The following is a 24,703-nucleotide window of genomic DNA, read 5'->3' as shown; positions in this document are numbered from 1 at the left end:
AAGCCTTGGCGAAGGAGCTTTGGAACCGATGGTACACTGAAATAAATTTTGTTGTGGAAATTACCGATTCCATAGTAAAATTACTAACCGTACCTATGATTCTCAACCGACAACAAAATCTGTTAAGTTCACTGAAATATGATTGAAGTAACAATGCATTGCAGTAAATTTGACTCAAAGCGTTGTCGCCTCAACAACAAAACATTGTTAATTTTTCCTGGACACGCATCTTACAACACGGTATGGTTAAAAATACAATGCCCAGCTGTTAAATTTAGATTATTTTTGGTAATGTTAACAGCACTGCTAGTTAAATTGACAGTGTTTTAGTGGAATTAACAGGAAATAGCTGTCGGTTGAGAATCATAGGTACGGTTAGTAATTTTACTATGGAATCGGTTGTTTCTACAACAAAATTTATTTCAGTGTATAAAGAATACTTTCCAACGTTAAGGTGAAACGGGACGCCGTGTTATTTTTCCTATCTTGCCTCTCTTTCTAACAATTTGCCTCGCGATTTTGAAGATGGTAATCTCGAGTTCTATTGCACTGAAGATGCTGAGAAACAATCAGCATATGCACTGCAAGTGAGCATACACAGTGATAGGTTTTTGTTGCAAAATATGAAGTGGAATCTGAGATTACCATCTTAGTAGCAACAGAGCAATGGCGGATATTTCCCCGACCGTCCCGTCCGCCCTTAAACCAACGAAGTAAATGGAACGAAGACAGTCGTACATTGAAGGTCGGAGACTTGGTCCTTGTTATGGACACTAAGGACAGCACTGGAGTACGTGGCGTTGTGCAAGAAGTTTTCGCTGGATTGGACGGTCGTGTACGACAAGCTGTGGTTCGGACCAACACAGGCTGCTTCTGGCGACCAGTATCAAAATTAGCGGTTCTCGAAATAGATGATAAACCTGGTGAGGTATCCGGGGAAGGACAGGACCAGGGTTTATGGGCTGGGGAGTGTTCGAACCACTGTGAGACCACTGTATCAAACCCCTCGTTTAAATGGTAGCACGGTTAGGTAGCACAATAGGGAGCTGATGTCATAGTCAAGTGGACATTTATAATTGGACATACTGTGGAATACAATGAAAAAGACATCCTTATGGTCGATTAGTTGATGGCGTGATATATGATTTCTATCTTAAGTGATTTATACGTGAATTATAATTAGAGTATGCGGCAAATTTGAAGTTAATTGAAATGAGTGGAAACTATACATTAAACTATTGAATTTGTATGTAGGAAAAGCTTGTTGCGGGGTAAATGGATTAATATTAACTCGATTTCGTAGGTTATAGGATCCACATTATATAACCTTTATTTGTACGCCGACTTACATCGTATGTGACGATTTTGTTCACTGTAATATCGTTACAGTAGTAAGTTTATTGTAAGGATGTTACCAAAAACGTTATATTAACTGAACTACTCTATGAACTAGGTCGAAACATAAGGGCACATATTCGGAGCAAGATTGGCTCTGCCAGGGTTGCCAAAATCATTTGTGAGGATTATTTCTCTGAAGGATTAAACTAAAATTGTAAGCAAATAATATTAACAATACACGCAATTATGTACTATACAAATATATTTCTTCTAGCTTTGAGCGCGTTACCAACAAACTGCTTCAAAGAGGTTTTTTTTTCCGATAGTTCCAATCCGAACAGAGGGATACAATAGAAATAGGCAGTGTACATTGGCGATATACATAGCTGAGAGTGGCCTGGTGGGTTCATCCTGGAGAACTGAAAGCTCATGACTCATGAGCTGAGTGGTGCGAATAGAAAACGGTTTTATTTTTCAAGCTAGCTAACACACACCTACACACTCCCGGCACACAGCTTGTAAACACGCACGAGCGTTCAGTTTTCTTGCAACCACCTCTCTCAGCGCGGTTGTCAAACACGCCGTCGCGACGCTGTTCGGAAATGGAAAACATGATCAATCCACCATTATTCCAATTTTGTTCTCGTAGTAAAAGTTTATTATTTTCCATTCGCGATGGAAATTTTGATGGATAGTTGTTAAAAAATTAGTCGAAATAGGCTCAAAACAGTGTTTATCCTTCTCCTCGTTTTCCAACGGCTTGACAGCGGCAAATGGAGATATCGTGGCAACAATTTTGATTACATCCGCAGCGCCGAGATAACAATACTCTTCAATCCATCACACAGGTTCAACAAGGTTTAACATAACCTCAATCTTCAATGTTTGGCTCCCGATGTTTGGCTCCCGCTGAGAGAGCATATTGAGTCAGTCCGCGACACTCAGCTCATGAGTCATCCTTCTCTACCGTACACGGAGAGACGAAACTACCCAAAAGTGAGTTCTTTCCACTCAACTTCGGGGTTGCGTGCGTCAAGCCACTTTTGAGTTGATGGAATCGATGTTTTTGTTGGGTTGTTCCCGCTTGCTTCCATGTGGAAGGAATACCTAATTTTAGGTTTTTTTCACCCAACCGAAATTTTGACTAGGTTGTATTCACTCAAATTTGAGTACTGTGGTAGAAACTCAGTTTTGGCTTGACGCACTGAACTGCAAAAGTTGGGCTGTTTCTCTCTTCACTCTCTGACAACATTAGAAAGAGCGCATGAAAAGGGAGACGAAAAAGAACTCAAAATTGAGTTTAAAAGTACCTAATTTTGAGTTTTTCAGTTTCTCCGTGTATAACATTTACCTCTCTCTCTCTCTTCTTGGCGTAACGTCCTCACTGGGACAAAGCCTGCTTCTCAGCTTAGTGTTCTATGAGCACTTCCACAGTTATTAACTGAGAGCTTCCTCTGCCAATGACCATTTTGCATGTGTATATCGTGTGGCAGGCACGAAGATACTCTATGCCCAAGGAAGTCAAGGAAATTTCCTTTACGAAAAGATCCTGGACCGACCGGGAATCGAACCCGTCACCCTCAGCATGGTCATGCTGAATACCCGTGCGTTTACCGCCTCGGATATATGGGCCCTTTTATAACATTTACCTGCTCACCGTAAAAAATCACCCTCAGCACATGGAGGCCGTTAACGAACCACGTATTACATTTGGAAGGGAGGAGTAGAGAGTTCTGGATTCAAGTCTTACACTCCACATAAAATGTTCAAATTTTGTTTGGTTGAAACGATTTGGCAAATAATCAGCGCCGGGCCAACTAAGTACACTAGATCCTTCCAGCAATCTCAGGGTCGGCTAGCTACAATATGCGCTAATCCAAATTGAGTTGGGACATTATTAACCGGTAAACACCCGGAACGTTTTTTTTGCAGAAATGCAATATCTTCTTTGTTTCAAAACATTGTACCCTGGATTTTTTTATAGTCAAGCGGAATAGTTGTGCTAAGAAATGCATGGTACCTCCCCCCTTTTGCTGAGTGCCGTAAATTCGTGGCTTTTTTCGTATTTTTTTTTATAAATTCTAAATGTATTTGCTCAAATTTCATCGTTTTGCTAATCATCAATAGTTTTCACTGATCCTTGACATGCAATGTATTACTACCCATCATAGTCTGTTGAAGTTTTGGTCCCAGAGCTATTCTAAAGGCCTCCAAAGTACTCCGAAGTTTTTGACACAAATCCAACATCCTCGACCAAATTTTACACACGATGAATGATCACAGAACATAGTCTACGCTACTCAAAAAGCCTCAAAGCATCCCTAGAAAATTCATGATACATAAATTGGTTGATCTAGGTCATCCAAACTACTCTGGAATTCATTTTCTTAAGATCTACAACATCTACCATCGTTTGTGTTCACTCTGTTCAAGAAATTTAGTCACGTTGATGTCCATAAGATTTCACAATGCTACGAGCAACTTGATATTGTGGTTGTTGGACATTCCGTGAAATACAAATTGCCTCCAATACATTTTGAAGTTTGGATTACGATATCTACATACTGTATTATGCTTTAGTTGTAAAATAGATTCACTATAATAAATTCTAAACACTATAATAAAGAAAAAGACATTGATCACGTTTTAATTAATTGTTCTCGGTTTATTGCACCGAGAAAAATATTGGTTGAGAGCATTATTGCAGCAGGTTTTCCAATTCCTGTTTCTATACGGGATATTTTAAGTTCAAAAAATGAAATCATATTGAAGCTTTTATTCAAATTTATAAATGAGATTGCATATTTCATTTGATACTTTTTTCCTTTTTTTGTATGCGTTATTTTCAGCCTTGAAGATTCGGTTTTGATGAACCCCTGACCCCTACCCTCTCCCCCACAAGGATTTCTGGTGATTCGTTTCACGATTTGGCATGCTGTCCTCCTTCAAGATTGTGGCGCTGCTATGGCTACTTCCGTGTGAGCCTTTATTTTTAAGTTTATATTATAATGTTATCTGAAAAGACAAAGAGGTTTTGTGCCTCTTTGAGAAAGATTTTGTTTTTGTAAGCCAAAAAAATCACTAAAGAGGTTTTTCCCTCTTTCAAAATTTTAAATTAAAATAAACAATAACAATTTATTATAGTTATTGTTATTAACTATAATAAAGAAAGAAAAAAAATATTCCTGGAATGTAGTCTATACTGCTGATGGAGCCTCAGAGCAAAGCTATAACGTTTTTGGTACATAGATGGGATATACTAGGCTTTCCAAACTATTCTGGAATTAGGACCTTCAAGGTCTACAGGCTCTACTCTTTTTTCTCTTCTCTCTATCGGCATAATTCTTTCACGATTGTGTCTGTTGCACCTCATTATATTATGAGTATCTCTATATGTTGCTATTTGGGTGTCCCCTGGCATACAAATGGACCCAATGTATTTTGAAGTATGGGTTGCAGTATCCGTAAGTCTTGAGATATTTTTATTGTAGCGAATGCTCGCGGAATTTAATCTACGCTACTCTTAGAGCCTCAGAGTGCAATTCTGTTAACTTCACAACATTCACTTGGTGATCTAGGTCATCCAAACTATTCTGGAATTAAGAACTTCGAGCTCTACAAGCACTCTTGTATATCTTTACTTTATCGATGTAATTGTTTCACGATCATTTCTGTTGTATCTCATAATATTTTCAGTATTTCTTTGTATTACTTGTGCAACCACTAACATACAAATGATCTTAATTGTATTTTAAACTGTCCGAAATGATCCAAGAATTCCTCCAAGCCTTCCTCGGAAATTCCCTCAGAAATTCATCGTGATGTTCTCCGAGAAAACCTCTACGAGTTCCTTGGAAATGCCTTCAAGGCTTCCCGTGAAATTCTTCACGAGCTTTCCGGCAGTTTTTCGGAAATTTCTTCAGGCGCTATCCTGGAATTCCTTAAGGAGTTCCTCACTGAATATTTGATTCAACCGTTAAAATGGTGATCGATGGGAAGCAATCGGAGTGTGACGTCTATTTCTCTGTGGGAATATGTTTCCGTGACAATGGTGACAATGATTTCAATCGAAAAATGATCGAAGTGTTATGTCTGTTTGTCTGTGTTTAAAGCATTATAAGAACATCCCTTCGAAATCAATTTTAAATGTCAAAATTAAGTTCTACAAATCTGAAGAAAATCATAGTGGCTCAGAAAAAGGTGCTCTTGCATATAAATTTAAAAAATCGATCATTTTTTTATTTAAAAACCCAATTGGGTTCTTTAGGGGTATCCTGATTATTGCATAATCGGAATCTCCGTCCTAAAATTAGTCGAAATCCAAAATTTCATCATTTTCGGTGCCCGGGAACTATTTTTAAAATGCATTTAAAGTTTGTCTGGGGAAAATTTTTTGTTCGGGGCGAACTGTCACTTTATCGATTGAACTGTCATTCTAGCCACGGAAATTAAAACTGTTTTGTTTATTTAACCACCAAAACAAATGAATCGGGACGCAATAAAATCATCTTATACTCAGAAAAATGAGCTCTTTCGATTAGGCTAAAGAAAATGGCAATATTTAATTTACTAAACAACCCAATTCAGCGAATTTGGGTTCTTTAGGAGTACTGAGATTCAATAATAATCGGAATCTCCGTCGAAAAAAGTTGAAATCCAAAATGTCTTAATTTTTAGGAAGTGTAGAACAAGGTGTAGAATTAGCAGTAGTTACACAGAAATAAAAATTTAAAAAAAAAATCACTACCGTGTTCCCCCGTTGGTTTGAACGACACCTCATGCAAACCAACAGGGTTCATTTTTTAATTTGAACTTCTAGTAACCCTGTGGACATTGAAAAACACACTGATGGTAACCCTTTTTGCTGTTTTGTTTTGATTCTGCGTTCCTTCTCATCCCGTTCCATTAGCAGAATGACGTTTGAACCATTTTTAGTTTGAACGATGAGCAGATTAAGGGGGTCAAATTGAAAAGTGTTCAGATTAGACGAGGTCAAACCAACGGGGGTAGACGGTATTTTTAAAGATTGTATGGGGATATTTTTGTTCGGGGCGAACTGTCATTTTATCGGTTGAGCTGTCATTCTATCCATGGAAATTAATACCATAGACAAACAGACGTAGCACCACGGGTTCTACCGAAATCACTAAATGGCCACATCCGCTTCCCCAGGGGAATCTGTTCCGGAATGGTCACTCCAAGGTAAAATTACCGGATAGTCCTCAAGTATTCAAAAATGCAATCCGTAGGAAATTTCATGAGGTTTGATACCCATATTGCTGGGGTTCTACCGAAATCACTAAATGGTCACATACGCTTCCCCTGGGAAATCTGTTCCGGAATGGTCACTCCAAAGTAAAATTACCGGATAGTCCTCAAGTATTCAAAAATGCAATCCGTAGGAAATTTCATGAGGTTTGATACCCATATTGCTGGGGTTCTACCGAAATCACTAAATGGCCACATCCGCTTCCCCAGGGGAATCTGTTCCGGAATGGTCACTCCAAGGTAAAATTACCGGATAATCCTCAAGTATTCAAAAATGCAATCCGTAGGAAATTTCATGAAGTTTGATACCCATATTGCTGGGGTTCTACCGAAATCACTAAATGGTCACATACGCTTCCCCTGGGAAATCTGTTCCGGAATGGTCACTCCAAGGTAAAATTACCGGATAATCCTCAAGTATTCAAAAATGCAATCCGTAGGAAATTTCATGAAGTTTGATACCCATATTGCTGGGGTTCTACCGAAATCACTAAATGGCCACATCCGCTTCCCCAGGGGAATCTGTTCCGGAATGGTCACTCCAAGGTAAAATTACCGGATAATCCTCAAGTATTCAAAAATGCAATCCGTAGGAAATTTCATGAGGTTTGATACCCATATTGCTGGGGTTCTACCGAAATCACTAAATGGTCACATACGCTTCCCCTGGGAAATCTGTTCCGGAATGGTCACTCCAAAGTAAAATTACCGGATAGTCCTCAAGTATTCAAAAATGCAATCCGTAGGAAATTTCATGAGGTTTGATACCCATATTGCTGGGGTTCTACCGAAATCACTAAATGGTCACATACGCTTCCCCTGGGAAATCTGTTCCGGAATGGTCACTCCAAGGTAAAATTACCGGATAATCCTCAAGTATTCAAAAATGCAATCCGTAGGAAATTTCATGAAGTTTGATACCCATATTGCTGGGGTTCTACCGAAATCACTAAATGGCCACATCCGCTTCCCCAGGGGAATCTGTTCCGGAATGGTCACTCCAAGGTAAAATTACCGGATAATCCTCAAGTATTCAAAAATGCAATCCGTAGGAAATTTCATGAAGTTTGATACCCATATTGCTGGGGTTCTACCGAAATCACTAAATGGCCACATCCGCTTCCCCAGGGGAATCTGTTCCGGAATGGTCACTCCAAGGTAAAATTACCGGATAATCCTCAAGTATTCAAAAATGCAATCCGTAGGAAATTTCATGAGGTTTGATACCCATATTGCTGGGGTTCTACCGAAATCACTAAATGGTCACATACGCTTCCCCTGGGAAATCTGTTCCGGAATGGTCACTCCAAAGTAAAATTTCCGGATAGTCCTCAAGTATTCAAAAATGCAATCCGTAGGAAATTTCATGAGGTTTGATACCCATATTGCTGGGGTTCTACCGAAATCACTAAATGGTCACATACGCTTCCCCTGGGAAATCTGTTCCGGAATGGTCACTCCAAAGTAAAATTACCGGATAGTCCTCAAGTATTCAAAAATGCAATCCGTAGGAAATTTCATGAGGTTTGATACCCATATTGCTGGGGTTCTACCGAAATCACTAAATGGTCACATACGCTTCCCCTGGGAAATCTGTTCCGGAATGGTCACTCCAAAGTAAAATTACCGGATAGTCCTCAAGTATTCAAAAATGCAATCCGTAGGAAATTTCATGAGGTTTGATACCCATATTGCTGGGGTTCTACCGAAATCACTAAATGGCCACATCCGCTTCCCCAGGGGAATCTGTTCCGGAATGGTCACTCCAAGGTAAAATTACCGGATAATCCTCAAGTATTCAAAAATGCAATCCGTAGGAAATTTCATGAAGTTTGATACCCATATTGCTGGGGTTCTACCGAAATCACTTAATGGCCACATCCGCTTCCCCAGGGGAATCTGTTCCGGAATGGTCACTCCAAGGTAAAATTACCGGATAATCCTCAAGTATTCAAAAATGCAATCCGTAGGAAATTTCATGAGGTTTGATACCCATATTGCTGGGGTTCTACCGAAATCACTAAATGGTCACATACGCTTCCCCTGGGAAATCTGTTCCGGAATGGTCACTCCAAAGTAAAATTACCGGATAGTCCTCAAGTATTCAAAAATGCAATCCGTAGGAAATTTCATGAGGTTTGATACCCATATTGCTGGGGTTCTACCGAAATCACTAAATGGTCACATACGCTTCCCCTGGGAAATCTGTTCCGGAATGGTCACTCCAAAGTAAAATTACCGGATAGTCCTCAAGTATTCAAAAATGCAATCCGTAGGAAATTTCATGAAGTTTGATACCCATATTGCTGGGGTTCTACCGAAATCACTAAATGGTCACATACGCTTCCCCTGGGAAATCTGTTCCGGAATGGTCACTCCAAAGTAAAATTACCGGATAGTCCTCAAGTATTCAAAAATGCAATCCGTAGGAAATTTCATGAGGTTTGATACCCATATTGCTGGGGTTCTACCGAAATCACTAAATGGTCACATACGCTTCCCCTGGGAAATCTGTTCCGGAATGGTCACTCCAAAGTAAAATTACCGGATAGTCCTCAAGTATTCAAAAATGCAATCCGTAGAAAATTTCATGAAGTTTGATACCCATATTGCTGGGGTTCTACCGAAATCACTAAATGGTCACATACGCTTCCCCTGGGAAATCTGTTCCGGAATGGTCACTCCAAAGTAAAATTACCGGATAGTCCTCAAGTATTCAAAAATGCAATCCGTAGGAAATTTCATGAAGTTTGATACCCATATTGCTGGGGTTCTACCGAAATCACTAAATGGCCACATCCGCTTCCCCAGGGGAATCTGTTCCGGAATGGTCACTCCAAGGTAAAATTACCGGATAATCCTCAAGTATTCAAAAATGCAATCCGTAGGAAATTTCATGAAGTTTGATACCCATATTGCTGGGGTTCTACCGAAATCACTAAATGGCCACATCCGCTTCCCCAGGGGAATCTGTTCCGGAATGGTCACTCCAAGGTAAAATTACCGGATAATCCTCAAGTATTCAAAAATGCAATCCGTAGGAAATTTCATGAGGTTTGATACCCATATTGCTGGGGTTCTACCGAAATCACTAAATGGTCACATACGCTTCCCCTGGGAAATCTGTTCCGGAATGGTCACTCCAAAGTAAAATTACCGGATAGTCCTCAAGTAGTCAAAAATGAAATCCGTAGGTGATATCATTATGGTCACTCCAAGGTAAAATTACCGGATAATCCTCAAGTAGTCAAAAATGCAATCCGTAAGAAATTTCATGAAGTTTGATACCCATATTGCTGAGGTTCTACCGAAATCACTAAATGGCCACATCCGCTTCCCCAGGGGAATCTGTTCCGGAATGGTCACTCCAAGGTAAAATTACCGGATAATCCTCAAGTATTCAAAAATGCAATCCGTAGGAAATTTCATGAGGTTTGATACCCATATTGCTGGGGTTCTACCGAAATCACTAAATGGCCACATCCGCTTCCCCAGGGGAATCTGTTCCGGAATGGTCACTCCAATGTAAAATTACCGGATAATCTTCAAGTATTCAAAAATGCAATCCGTAGGTGATATCATGAAGCTTTATACCCATATTGCTGGGATTCTACCGAAACCACTAAATGACCACATCCGCTTCCTCAGGGGAATCTGTTCCGGAATGGCCACTTCAAGGTAAAATTACCGGATAATCCTCAAGTAGTCCAAAATGCAATCCGTAGGAAATTTCATGAAGTTTGATACCCATATTGCTGGGGTTCTACCGAAATCACTAAATGGTCACATACGCTTCCCCTGGGAAATCTGTTCCGGAATGGTCACTCCAAAGTAAAATTACCGGATAGTCCTCAAGTATTCAAAAATGCAATCCGTAGGAAATTTCATGAAGTTTGATACCCATATTGCTGGGGTTCTACCGAAATCACTAAATGGTCACATACGCTTCCCCTGGGAAATCTGTTCCGGAATGGTCACTCCAAAGTAAAATTACCGGATAGTCCTCAAGTATTCAAAAATGCAATCCGTAGGAAATTTCATGAGGTTTGATACCCATATTGCTGGGGTTCTACCGAAATCACTAAATGGTCACATACGCTTCCCCTGGGAAATCTGTTCCGGAATGGTCACTCCAAAGTAAAATTACCGGATAGTCCTCAAGTATTCAAAAATGCAATCCGTAGAAAATTTCATGAAGTTTGATACCCATATTGCTGGGGTTCTACCGAAATCACTAAATGGTCACATACGCTTCCCCTGGGAAATCTGTTCCGGAATGGTCACTCCAAAGTAAAATTACCGGATAGTCCTCAAGTATTCAAAAATGCAATCCGTAGGAAATTTCATGAAGTTTGATACCCATATTGCTGGGGTTCTACCGAAATCACTAAATGGCCACATCCGCTTCCCCAGGGGAATCTGTTCCGGAATGGTCACTCCAAGGTAAAATTACCGGATAATCCTCAAGTATTCAAAAATGCAATCCGTAGGAAATTTCATGAAGTTTGATACCCATATTGCTGGGGTTCTACCGAAATCACTAAATGGCCACATCCGCTTCCCCAGGGGAATCTGTTCCGGAATGGTCACTCCAAGGTAAAATTACCGGATAATCCTCAAGTATTCAAAAATGCAATCCGTAGGAAATTTCATGAGGTTTGATACCCATATTGCTGGGGTTCTACCGAAATCACTAAATGGTCACATACGCTTCCCCTGGGAAATCTGTTCCGGAATGGTCACTCCAAAGTAAAATTACCGGATAGTCCTCAAGTAGTCAAAAATGAAATCCGTAGGAAATTTCATGAAGTTTGATACCCATATTGCTGGGGTTCTACCGAAATCAAGAAATGGCCACATCCGCTTCCCCAGGGGAATCTGTTCCGGAATGGTCACTCCAAGGTAAAATTACCGGATAATCCTCAAGTATTCAAAAATGCAATCCGTAGGAAATTTCATGAAGTTTGATACCCATATTGCTGGGGTTCTACCGAAATCACTAAATGGCCACATCCGCTTCCCCAGGGGAATCTGTTCCGGAATGGTCACTCCAAGGTAAAATTACCGGATAATCCTCAAGTAGTCAAAAATGAAATCCGTAGGAAATTTCATGAAGTTTGATACCCATATTGCTGGGGTTCTACCGAAATCAAGAAATGGCCACATCCGCTTCCCCAGGGGAATCTGTTCCGGAATGGTCACTCCAAGGTAAAATTACCGGATAATCCTCAAGTAGTCAAAAATGCAATCCGTAAGAAATTTCATGAAGTTTGATACCCATATTGCTGAGGTTCTACCGAAATCACTAAATGGCCACATCCGCTTCCCCAGGGGAATCTGTTCCGGAATGGTCACTCCAAGGTAAAATTACCGGATAATCCTCAAGTATTCAAAAATGCAATCCGTAGGAAATTTCATGAGGTTTGATACCCATATTGCTGGGGTTCTACCGAAATCACTAAATGGCCACATCCGCTTCCCCAGGGGAATCTGTTCCGGAATGGTCACTCCAATGTAAAATTACCGGATAATCTTCAAGTATTCAAAAATGCAATCCGTAGGTGATATCATGAAGCTTTATACCCATATTGCTGGGATTCTACCGAAACCACTAAATGACCACATCCGCTTCCTCAGGGGAATCTGTTCCGGAATGGCCACTTCAAGGTAAAATTACCGGATAATCCTCAAGTAGTCCAAAATGCAATCCGTAGGAAATTTCATGAAGTTTGATACCCATATTGCTGGGGTTCTACCGAAATCACTAAATGGCCACATCCGCTTCCACAGGGGAATCTGCTCCGGAATGGCCACCCCAAGGTAAAATTACCGGATAGTCCTCAAGTAGTCAAAAATGCAATCTGTAGGCAATTTCATGAAGTTTTATACCCATATTGCTGGGGCTCTACCAAAATCACTAAATGACCACATCTGCTTCCCCCGGGAAATCTGTTCCGGAATGGCCACTACATGGTAAAATCACCGGATAGTCCTCAAGTAGTCAAAAATGCAATCCGTAGGCAATATCATGAAGTTTGATACCCATATTGCTGGGGTTCTACCGAAATCAAGAAATGGCCATTTACGGTTCCATGGTGAACCACGGTGTCGTAACCAACTGAATCGCAACCCAATATTTCACCCGTAACCAGTTGAAAACGTGAAGCGTTTTCAACTGGATCGCAACCAGGGTTGCCATTATGCCAGATTTATCTGGCACTGCCAGACTTTTGGGCGGCAGAAAGACAAAAAGAGAAATCATCGATGTTGCCAGATTTTTTCATATCAAGAAAGATTTTTCATAGACAAAATTAAACATTAGGGGGATTCTCCAAACAATGTAAACTATATAGAATAGTTAAAGGATTACATATATTGAGATATACGGAGGCGGCCATTATAAGCCAATCGTATAGAGAGAACTGTCAAAGTTCGAGCCAAATTAACATGTTTATCGTTTGTAAGAATGCGTCGTTTGAACGGAATTCTACTTTTATTGATATATTCACAAATCTTATTAGATAGTTTTACCTCGAACTTTTCTAAATTCTGAATTGGGTACAAATTAATCAAAGACGAGGATGTTTAAAGTTACGTATAATGCCAGATTTTGCCAGATTTTTTATTACTGATCCGCCAGATAATTTCAAAAATATAGTGGCAACCCTGATCGCAACACGTCTGTTGCTCTCAACTATATCCAATTGACTGACCCAACTGCCTTTCATCCACCAACCACGGCATAGTCGGATGCCGAATCTTTCACTCCACTGGGTTCGGGGTTCTCACTCTCATTCTCTCCCTCTCTTCCTTTTCTCGAGCGAATGACAGTTGGCTTCGTCCATCGAGAGATTCTACACAAAATTCAAATACTGTTCATTCGCAGGACGCAGCCCTCGACGCTGCAAATCGAGCCAAATAAATGAAACGCGTCTAATCTGTAAATGCAGTTATTATTAAGTATACTTCAATGACCTGTATTTTCAAATATTATTAGCTTCATATTATCCCTTACCACACACGGGATCCCATGGAATCCCACGGGGAGTCTGTCTCAAATGGGCCACTTTATAGGAAACCCAACGGATAACCGTGAGGTGGCTAGAAATAATATTCTGAGTGATTTCCGAATAAATACGTGTACATATTGTAGGAAGTGTGCTGAAATCCCTTGGTACTATCTTGTTTCAGGACATATCCCTAGAAATCCGGATTTCCCGGGAACCATACGGGTCCAAATGGTCAATTTCGTTCACAATCCGTAAATACATGTGTTACTGATTCGATTGGTGCCATGAAACTCAAAATCGGTTGGAAGTTAACGAAATTATGCGCGTTCCAATTTGTGGGTACCCGGGTACCCTTGTCGGCCTGTTTAGGGTGTTTTTTTTGTCGGACACACAACGGTTAAGGGAAGATTCATTTATTACGTCCATCGTTTTCCGGGTTTTCTAGACCCCCCCTTCCCCCTCTGTCACACTATTTTCCTATACCTAATACACGTACTGTCACATTTTCTTAGACCCCCCTCCCCCCTAAATGTTGGACGTAATTTTTGAACGTTCCCTAAGCAAATAATTAAAAAAAACAATATTTAATAATAAAACAGCGATAATTACTACGCAACGCCCAATGCTAAAAGCTGAATCACCCCCCGTCGTCGATATTTTTGACATTTTGCTTTGCGTTCTTCGCTGTCAGTGTCACACCACCGCCGACGACCGCCCGCTCAAGCAAGCTTTGCTTTGCTTTGGCCCATTCATTAGTCAGTCGTCATTGAAGTGAGGTGCTTGTGTTGATCTCGAGGTAAAAATAGTTTTTTATTCGCTCCTTTTGAAGAGAATAATCAATCTGCTGATGGTGCAACCGTGTGCAGCTTCTTGTGCAACATAGCGAGAAAGATTTACGAGCACCACATTCCGGTGCTGCCCATTCCGGACCACGGAAGATTCGGATTCAGAAGTGCACCGCGTGACAGACGGGTTTGTGCAAGTGCGGTTTGCCGGAGCAGAGGATCCAGAGTGAAGAGTTTGTTCGATTCGTTATCGGCTGCGGCGCTGCTGCTGTCGCAGGAAGGTTCTGTGCGTGGCGGGCTAGCTGCCAGAATAACAGTCGCAGAAAACCCTGACCTTGGAAGCGTCTAGGCTGCTCCCGTTTTTTTTTCTGCACTCTCGCGAGGATTATGTAACGGTTTGTGGGACAAGAGTGCGAGGGTTGCGGCAAAGCACCACCTTTGCTTGATGCAGTATCGATTTTCACGTGCAGTTGCTCGAAAAAGTATCACAAGTGGAGATCTCTCTAGAACAGTGAGTGGCCTTGATTACCCAACCAGGGCGAAAATTTTTCGTGGTCATACTCTGGGAAATCTCGTCGTGCTCGCCGGAAACCGTAAGTTTTGTGCACTAATTTGTTTTCTATCGGAGAAAATTCAATCCAGCTGACGTTTACAGCGGAAAAGTGAAAGGAAAAGGTATTTTGTACATGTGTCAGTAACCTAGATTGGGACGTAGACGTTTTTTTATGGCCGGCTTGCGTGGATTATCTATGCTCGTTGAAGATATCAAATTCCGTCTTATCGTTATCCCGTCGTAGTCTGTTTCTTTGGATCTTTTGAGACATTGTGCGAGGGAATCCTCGTATTGATTAAGCTAACGTAGAAAAGTGAGGTTAAGTAATATTTTGCATATCGATATAAACACGATGGGAAACCAAATGCGAAAACGGCCAAAATTTAGTGAAATAATTGGTTTTTTAATTTGCCATAAAATACGTTTCATTTGTCATCTGACCAATAATCAAGTATTTATGTTTAAAGATTTCATCCAAATTTCGAAATATTGTGCAATATTTGAAATGTAAACATTACTACTATCAATGTAAAGCATACACCGATGTAAGGGGACTTTGCTCATGCCGGGCGCTACAACAGGTATGTGTGTGTTCTACATACATACATTATTTCTGATAGAATATAGACAAAAAATGTGATCACGCCGCTCAAGTCGTGCCTCCTTTTTTTATGAGCGCGTAGCTCGCTTTACATTGACCTTAACATTCGTGATGATAACGTCTGTCTTGCTTTGTGAGCAGGCTAGATTATGATTAAATTTGTGCTCATATGTGTATGTAGTATGTATACAGCACGATGCTATCAATCGTTGACTTATGCTCTTGTACTAGGTTTGTTTCAGTACAATTAATATGTTGTCCTGAGTGATGAGTCTAGCGAACAAAAAATGGTTTCTCCCAGGATTCTTTTAGGAAATTTCCCCTTATTCCTTTAGGGATCTATCTGGGGATTCCTTTAAGAATTTCTCCCAGGATTCCTTTAGGGATTCCTCGCGGGATTCATTTTTGGTCCTTTCGCGGATTTCAAATTGAATTGCTCCCTCTGCGCACGAAACGATCTTAAGTATCGAATTGTTCAGGAGGTAACTCGCTGGTCCTTTTCCCAAAAAGGCACCCAGACTACCCCGAGATTCCTTCTGAGAGCTTTCCAGGATTCTCCCAGAGTTTCCTCCAGGAATTCCTTCAGGGATTTTACAGGCTTCCTTTTGAAATTCTCTCCTGGATTCCTTCATTGATACCTTACGGGATTTTTCACTGAATTTTCTTGGATTGCTTGCGAGATTTTTTCTGGGATTCCATCAATCTTTTCGCACGGGACTTCCATAGATTTCTTGTGATATATATTTAAATATTTTTCCTGGATGCCCATCAAGAACTCCTCCAGGGATTACTCTCTGAATTCTTTCAGAAATTCCTCACGAAATTTCTTCACTGATTTTTTCCGAGATTGTTTTGTATATTTTTCTGCATTTCAGTCGAGTTTTCTTCAGTAATTTCTCTTGAGATTCCTCCAGCATTCTGTCGAAAATTCCTCCATGAAAACTTTCTGGGTTTCTCCCTCCCGGTATTTCTTCATTAATTCCTCTCGGGATTCCTATAGAATTTTTTTGTGGGATTCTTTCATGGATCTTTTCCGTCATTCCATCAGAGATTTATTCCTCTTAGAATTCTCGTATTTATTCCTCCCATTATTGAATTTTCCTGGGAGATTAATTCAGAGATTTTTCACGGATTTCCTTTAATGATTTTACCCGGAATTTCTTGGGATTTCTTCAGTGATTTTTTTTTCCAGATTTCTTTCACGATTCCTTCAATGACCCTTCCCTGATTTCTTTAGGGATTTCTTCCAGGATTCCCGCCCCAGTAAGATGTCTCGCTGAACATGCCATCGTGCGCTTAGCTTAACGTCTAAGGAAGGTTGATGATTTCTCCATGAATTCTTCCCGGATACATTCCGAGATTCTTTCAGTTATTCCTCTAAAACTCTATCAGGGACTTCTCTTGAGATTTTTTCAGGGATTTCTTCAGAATTCATTCATGGATTGCTCCCAGGGTTCCTTCAGTGGTTTCAGCCGAGATAAATCTTGAGTTCTTTCAAGGAATCCTCTAGAAATTCCTCCCAGTTTTCCTTCAGAGATTTATGCTGGCATTGCTTCGGGGATTTCTCTCGGAATTCGTTTAGGTTCCCTCCGATACTCTTCCTAGGATATTTTCCAGATTTTTTTCTTAGACTGGATTTCTACGTTTTTTTTTCAGAGATTCCTAGGGAGTTGTTGATGGAAGTCTGCCGGGGGTTTATTTAGGATTCCTCCAGGATCTTCTTCTGCGATTCCTCATTTTTTTTTCTGAGATTCCCAAACGGTTCCATCTGTGATTGGAGGAAAACCAAAAAGAACATGCTGAAGTATCTCCTCAAAAAATCCTGTAGGAACTTCATGAGGAATGCCTTATATAAAAACTACAGGATAAATTTTCCAAAGTACTCCCTAAAAAACTCTCCGAGAATGTCCATCACATACAGCAGATCAAGGGGCTAGACAATATTAGCATATTTAGTATACTTCGAAATAAAATAGTATATTAACCTATATTAATCAATAATAAATTCAAATAATGCCATCAAAGCAGGTCATATCACCAAAACAAACAAGTTCAATTTACCTTGACAGATTGTTGAAATATTGCATGTTGTTCATGTTTAGGTTTATTGGAAAAAGTAGATTTTTGCTCCCATGCAGGTTGGTTTGTGATTGTGATTACCACAAACGATTATCTTTTAAATAATTTTTTATTTTAGGCAATTATGTATGAGCTAGATCATCATTGAAATCGATACGATGGATAAACGGCGGCGTCATTGATTTACGCAAACTTTATCCTTTCGAGGAACGACGCAGCATCGTAATGCTATTATCCGACTCCGTTTCCAACGATAAATCATTTAATATGCCAAATAAAATATGTACTCATATCTTGACCAAGAAAAACCTCTATGCTTGACACAGAACATCAAAACATTGTCCCTTTATTGCTTGAAGAGCCCAGTCCAAGCATGTTTAAGGGTACTATAGAATGCATATAACCTGTTGGTAAAAAGCTGCAACTAGAATTAACCAGAAGCAACATAAGCTTTGGTAGAACTTGGTTGAAACTATTAACTTCTGTATACATTTAGAATTTGAACAAACAGTGCCCAGTCCATATTCCGAGAGACTGAATAGCACATTTTAGATCACCTTTGCTAATGTGATTATTCCCTTTGTCAATGAATTGCATTTTAAAATACACAGTTTTGATTTTAAAGAATTCATATAACAAATGAAGTGTTGAAAGCCCGGTATTTCTAGAATTGAGAAAAAGGTTAGCACTCGGAAAAGGACACAACATGAATCGCAATCGTCAAATGATTGTTTACCATTTCATCCAAAGACCGGTTACTGTGATTAAAAAAGTTTTCATTAATATATCTTAATATATTAACCGGAAAATTGTAGGTTAAAATAGGTGTCCGGCCCCTTGCAGCAGATTGAACTCTAGAATGAACTTCTGGTGGAATTTCAGAAGAATCTGCAGGAATTCCAAACGAAACTCTTGGAGGAAACCAAATAAGATTTCCTAGATGAATCCTTGATAGAGTTCCTGAAGAAATCCCGGAAGGAGATTTCCGAAAGAATTCCAGATAAACTTCCTGGAATAATCGCGGCAAGAATAAGCTGATCCTTAGTACTCAAAGGCTACTTTATCAGCTACAACTTTGCCGAAGACTGAATTCAAATTACATGCCTCATTAATTAGTTATCGATTTTTATCCAGAATCGAAATCTTTACCCATGATGGTTAAACTATTCGGTAGACATCACTGCATTTTGCAGTGAAACACTTCGGGCTTAGTTGGTAGTCTGAACACATGATCATAATTGGCATGATTCTGGGATACATATATTAATTGACTTACCGATAACTGAACATTAGATGTGACAGTCAAAGACACATCCCACCATTTTAAACTTCTATTTGTTTTCAACGACTAATAACTATTTAACAAATTATGAGTGGGCCGAATGTTGAGGACAATTTTTTCACTATGCACCCAAATCTTGGCTCAAAAGATTCGTTTGATAGTGCATTAGTAAAGTAATGTCAACAACATCGATGAAGTGACGTCAACAACATTGCTTGCGTATGAACCAGAAGGAGTATCTTGTATGACGAAAGTCAGTCTAATCCAAGAACAGACATTTTAGTAAGTAGGAGAACAAAATTTGTCCCCATTACTGAGTTTATTACAAGAGGCATTGTTGCGATTAAAATGGAGGTCCCAACAATCCAGGGAAAAACTGAGGTATGCATTGCTTCTGCATATTTTTCCGGGAGACGTTGATGATGTGCCTCCATTTTTGGTCGTAAGTTTTGTTAATTATTGCAAAAAAAAAACGCCCAATTTGTAATAGGGTGTGATACAAATGCCCATCATACCATACGAAGCAGTACAGATATTAATAAAAGAGGTGAGGATCTCCTGAATTACATTTCGTCTAACAACATAGATACAGTGGGATTCCGTTTTTGGCATGCTCCATTTTTGGCATGTTCCGTTTTTGGCACCCCCCGAATTTGGCAACAAAGGATTCCGTTTTTGGCAACATTTTTAAATCTAATAAAAATATAGCGAATATCGATAAATAAATCTTCTAATAGACAACTTGTATTATATCAATAAGAAATAATAACAATTTTATGCTATTCCGGTATTCGAACAAAGGAACCAGCCCATTTATGTTTGCCATACATATCCTGAATACGTTATGTATGGGTCCATATATCATTTTATATTATGTCTAACTGTTTATTATGTGCAGAGTGCACAAAACCGAGTAGATCTTTCTTCTTTGGCATAACGTCCCAACTAGGACAAAGCCTGCTTCTCAGCTTAGTGTTCTATGATCACTTCCACAGATATTAATGTGTATATCGTGCGCCAGGCAAGAAGATATTCTATGCCTAAGAAAGTTAAGGTAATTTCTTTTACAAAATGTTTCTGGACCGACCGGGAATTGAACCCGTCACCCTCAGCATGGCCATTGGCTATGGAGAATATCCACGACTTATAAGTTGTAGCTTCGATGTTCAAAGTATGTTTTTAAAATTCTTTTTCTCACACATTTGTAGTTAGTCATTTGTCCACTAGGACTAGAACGTGAGCTGTTGGATGATATTTTGTCTAACACTAATAGCTTCGATACTGCTTTCTTTTCTACTTTTGACGACGGTAGAACGATGAGCACGCGGTATTTTTGATCATATTATTGTCAAATTGGTTGTCAGTCCAGTAGACAGTGATGTAGTTTAGGGGCTTTATCGAATTATCGTTTCGTTAGAGCAGTTGCTTAGAATAGAGACGAAAGAATGAAAAAATTTGGCTTGTCTAAAAGTTGTTGGTGGCAGGGCTGGGAATTGAATCTCTGGCCATTTACTTATAACGCGAAAGTGTTGCCCTTGAGAGCACAAGGGTCCGCTGGAGGTACTTTTGCTTTAGCGAATTTGGTGGAAAATTGCTTTAAGAGAATCATTAATCTTCAAGGGTACGACCTCACTATTTGTCTAATAGTGATAAATTTTGGCTGATTGTTTTACTTTGTTGATATCTCCAGACATCCAAAAATATATATAAAAAACAATCTCATTCATTCCTCATAGAATTCATGAAGAAAGTGTTCAAATAAATTCATCCGGGACTCTAAAAATATTACAAGTTTCACCAGGATGTATAAATGGGTCATATGAATACCTAAAAAATCAGAAGTAGCTAAACAATAGTTACATTAGTTGAAGTGTTTAGCTCTAGGCTAGTTCATCTCGGGACCCACGCTTTACGCTTTACCTTCCCAAGGAAGAACTCACATTTTTGTGAGTTTGTCAGGAGTTGGATTCGATCCCAGGTCCTTAGCGTGATATTCACGTGTTCTAACAATCACACAAGGTCCGCTCCAGTTTTAGTTGAGGTAAGGTTAAGGTTAACCTTCCATAACTCTCGCGGTTTGCCACCACCGTCAGCATTACGCTAATGCTGAGAACAAAAAGCGAGATTATTTCAACGTGTTGTACAAAATACAGCAGCGCGATTTCCGAGATGAACTAGCCTAGGGCTAAAAATCTCGTTAATACAGATAAAAAAAAGCAGCGCGAGAGTTTAAAGCAGTTTATTCGATGCATATACGACCAAAATTTTTGTGGAGTACTGGTCTCTTTCGACTTAGTGTTCGCTTTTCTGTTATGAGTCGTTTAGTCTGTATGGCTCTTTTCGAGAATTTCATAGATTTTTATATGAGTTTATACATGAATTTCCCTGCGAAAGGGATTAAAACCACAAGATCCGTTTTTCAGAAATACCTGCAGAAATTTTGCCAGAACTTTTTCGGAGTTTTCACAAAATATCACAAAATGGGATTTCTTCAGCAAATGCTGTTAAATTTCGTGAATATTATCCACAATATGTTACAAAATAGATCAGAAATTTCGTTTAGAATTTCCAGAAACTTGTTATTCCTTCAAGAAATTGCATCATTGGGTTCAAAATGCCAAATTGACGTAATGTTTGCAAATATTGCTGAATGGGATGATGCCTATGCGGACATACACCAATTAAATGTTTGCCATTTTTTCTTTTTTGTTGTCCTATTCTGTATACTCTGCGGTCGCGTGTAGACTGGGTAAATTTGTTCATGATTTTCATGTTTTTATCTTTCACGAATGATCTGTTTTTGCGACAAGGTAAATGCTGCCTCTTTGCTTATCTTAATTTTAACACCTTCTTTCCTGGCAAACAAGGCCATATTTTTGAGGCCTCACTCAACTGTAAGCAACATTAAACGTCAAAATTATCTACAGTGTATTATTGACTGTTCTGTTTGTCATTCTACATTCCCAAAAAAACATTACCTGTAAAGTCTCTGAGAAGCAGTTAATATCTAAAATCCACATAATCATAGATTCAATTTTTGAAGGCGTTTTATCGTCACTAATGCGGTTATAAATGCACAAAGGACATTTATGAAAAGAGTTCACCTAAAATATATTCTATGTTTCAAAAAAGTAACAAATATTCCTAGCTACACACTCGCATAAGCATATTTGATTTTAGAGATCCATTCATTTGTAGCAGTGTGATGAGGCTACAAACTGGTCTACGAAAATATGATCAAACTATTATTGTTCCGGGGTTAGATCGTCGTATGGTTCCATAACGGTAACTTGGCATATTATGTAAATATTTACAAACAGAGAAATGTAAAAAAATATTGACGAAAAAAGATTCCGTTTTTAGCACGGTCGCGGTTTTGGCAACTGAAAATAAAAATTTTGTTGCCAAAATCGGAACCCCACTGTATATGCAATAAGGGGTATTCTCCAACTTTTATTAATGCTATTCGACAGGAAGTTTTAGATCTTACGCTTTGCAGTTATCTGCTATCAGATGAGATTGCGAACTGGCATGTTTTTGATCAGGAATCTTATCAGGTTCGATTATAAAGCCGGATCAAATGTAATTGAAAGCTACAGAAACCCAAAGAAAACTAACTGAATGGGAATTCATATAAGGGTGAGCAGATCTTGTCTGTTTCACAGCTGGAAAATGGCTCTGATGTTATTATTGATAGATCTCATCATATCATGCTTATTAGGGGGCGCAACTTTCTCGGGAACGAAGAAACCTCTCGATAGCAGCTTACGATTACAGCAGCTTCGAGACTGCAACGAATTTCAATTTATTTCACTGGTTCATTACAACTATTAATGAAAACTTACATCATAGTCTCATAACTAGGTTTCTCGAGACGCGACTCTCCTAACGGTCGAAATCGGTATTTACAATCACTAGCTACATCTGATCATGCAGCGGAAAAAATCTGACTGCTTACAAATTGAATGCTATTAAAAACTAAGGAGAACTCGGAACTCACTAAACTTTACACTGAAGGAAATTACACAAGCTTTAATTTCCAACAATGCTAGCTGCCCAATCCGACAGAGGTCATCTAACAGGGATGTCCCTTGGTGGAATGATAAGCTGACAGAACTCAGGAAGAAAGCTAGACGGTTGTTCAATAGAGCAAAAGTAACATCTGATTGGGTGCAGTATAAACAAGCCCTTACAGAATACAACAGAGAATTGAGGCTAGCCAAACGGAAGGACTGGAGGCGGGTATGTGAAGACATCAACAACGCTTCTACGGCTGCAAGGCTTCATAAAGCCCTTTCGAAAGACCATTCAAATGGTTTTGGAAGTCGTAAAAAAGAAGATGGCAGTTTTACTGTTCATTCTTCTGAAACATTGGAAGTAATGATGAGAACTCACTTGCCAGAGTCAATTCCTTATTCGGATGAAGAACAGGACTCTGATAAGGCAAGACATGCATGGTCGACCAATGCCTGTCAAAAAGCTTGTGAAATCTTCATACCATCGAAGGTCGAGTGGGCAGTGTCGGGAAAGATGGAATTTTCCCAGCTTTACTTCAGCATGGAAAAGAGGCGGTTTGTCCGCTCTTAACCGAAATATTCAGAGCCAGTATTACTATTAATTCATTTTTTATATACAGGGGATGGCCAAAATGTTTGGGATAGGCAAGTTTTTTCTCCAACAGAAAAATTCAACATGCTGTAACTTTTCATAGAGTGCATAAAAAAATCCGAAATTTTGACTATTTGTGCATCTTTGGTACAAATTTGGGCACGATTGAATAATTTTTCGCGAAGTGAGAATCGTTCGGGTAAAACACTATTATTGGGACAACTCATTTTTGAAATCTCATATCTCGGAAGCCAGTGAATCAAATTGAATGATTTTTTTTTATCGTTCATCAACAATATATTGATACTTAGATGTTATAAAATGTAATATTTTCTCACGGCGAATTAAGTTACACCGGATTGAATTTTTTATCCATATAGAGGAAAATAAGTCAAATTTACAATACCACACAAAAATTACTAAATATGTTCTTCCTTCAATCAATAGGCTCTAATATATCTGATTAGAGATAACTTGAGAACAGAAGTGGAAAATTTTTGGATATCAGCACTAAAATTTATTGACATAGATGAAAAAAAAAACATTTTTTCGAGAAAAATCCAAAAAGTGTCAATCCATGATAACTTTTTTCAACGTTTAAACAGTACCTATGTTTTAATAGTTTGTAAAGCATTTACATAGTGTTAGTGTACGTTCAAAATTTCATTCAATTCGGTTCACTGGTTTCCGAGATATGACAGCTCAAAAATGAGTTGTCTAAAAAATAGTGTTTTTCCCGAACTGTTCTAACTTTGCGAAATATTAATCAATTGAGTCCAAATTTGTACCAATGATGCAAATAATAGGTTGACAAACAGTCAAAATTTGAGATTTTTTGATGCACTCAATGACAAGTTATAGCATGTTGAACATATTTTTGTAAGAAAAAAAAAACAAGAGTTGCCTATCCCAAACATTTTGGCCACCTCCTGCATATTAATTTGGATACATTTCATCATGCAACACTATAGAACAGGGTTTAGGTATTCCCTCACATATTCTAGAAAATATTCCCTCGCACATTCAAAAAACATATAATTTGTACAAAGTCTTTGAAGATGTAGTGGCAATTTTGAATCCTCTTGAGCCATATCCTTCATACACACTTATTTTATTTCTATTTTTGTTGAAATAACTTTTGTGCTGATTTTCGTAAAAGTTCAGTTTATCGACATTTAG

At 39.1% G+C, this 24,703-nt stretch overlaps 1 protein-coding gene across 2 annotated transcripts in view; it reads left to right on the top strand.

Moving 5' to 3' along the window:
- Positions 1–14,292: 14,292 nt before the first annotated feature.
- LOC109426592 (2-oxoglutarate dehydrogenase complex component E1) overlaps positions 14,293–24,703 on the top strand; it is an 89,104-nt gene continuing 78,693 nt past the window's right edge. For both annotated transcript variants that reach the window (XM_062853598.1, XM_062853595.1), the window contains exon 1: positions 14,293–14,412. The gene's annotated coding sequence lies outside the window, so the exon portion shown is untranslated. The remainder of the gene's footprint in view (positions 14,413–24,703) is intronic.

This window comes from Aedes albopictus, chromosome 2 (assembly GCF_035046485.1).
Source record: "Aedes albopictus strain Foshan chromosome 2, AalbF5, whole genome shotgun sequence".
Taxonomy (NCBI): domain Eukaryota; kingdom Metazoa; phylum Arthropoda; class Insecta; order Diptera; family Culicidae; genus Aedes; species Aedes albopictus.
Note: the sequence above shows the minus strand (reverse complement) of the source record. Positions and strands in the feature narration are given on the sequence as shown.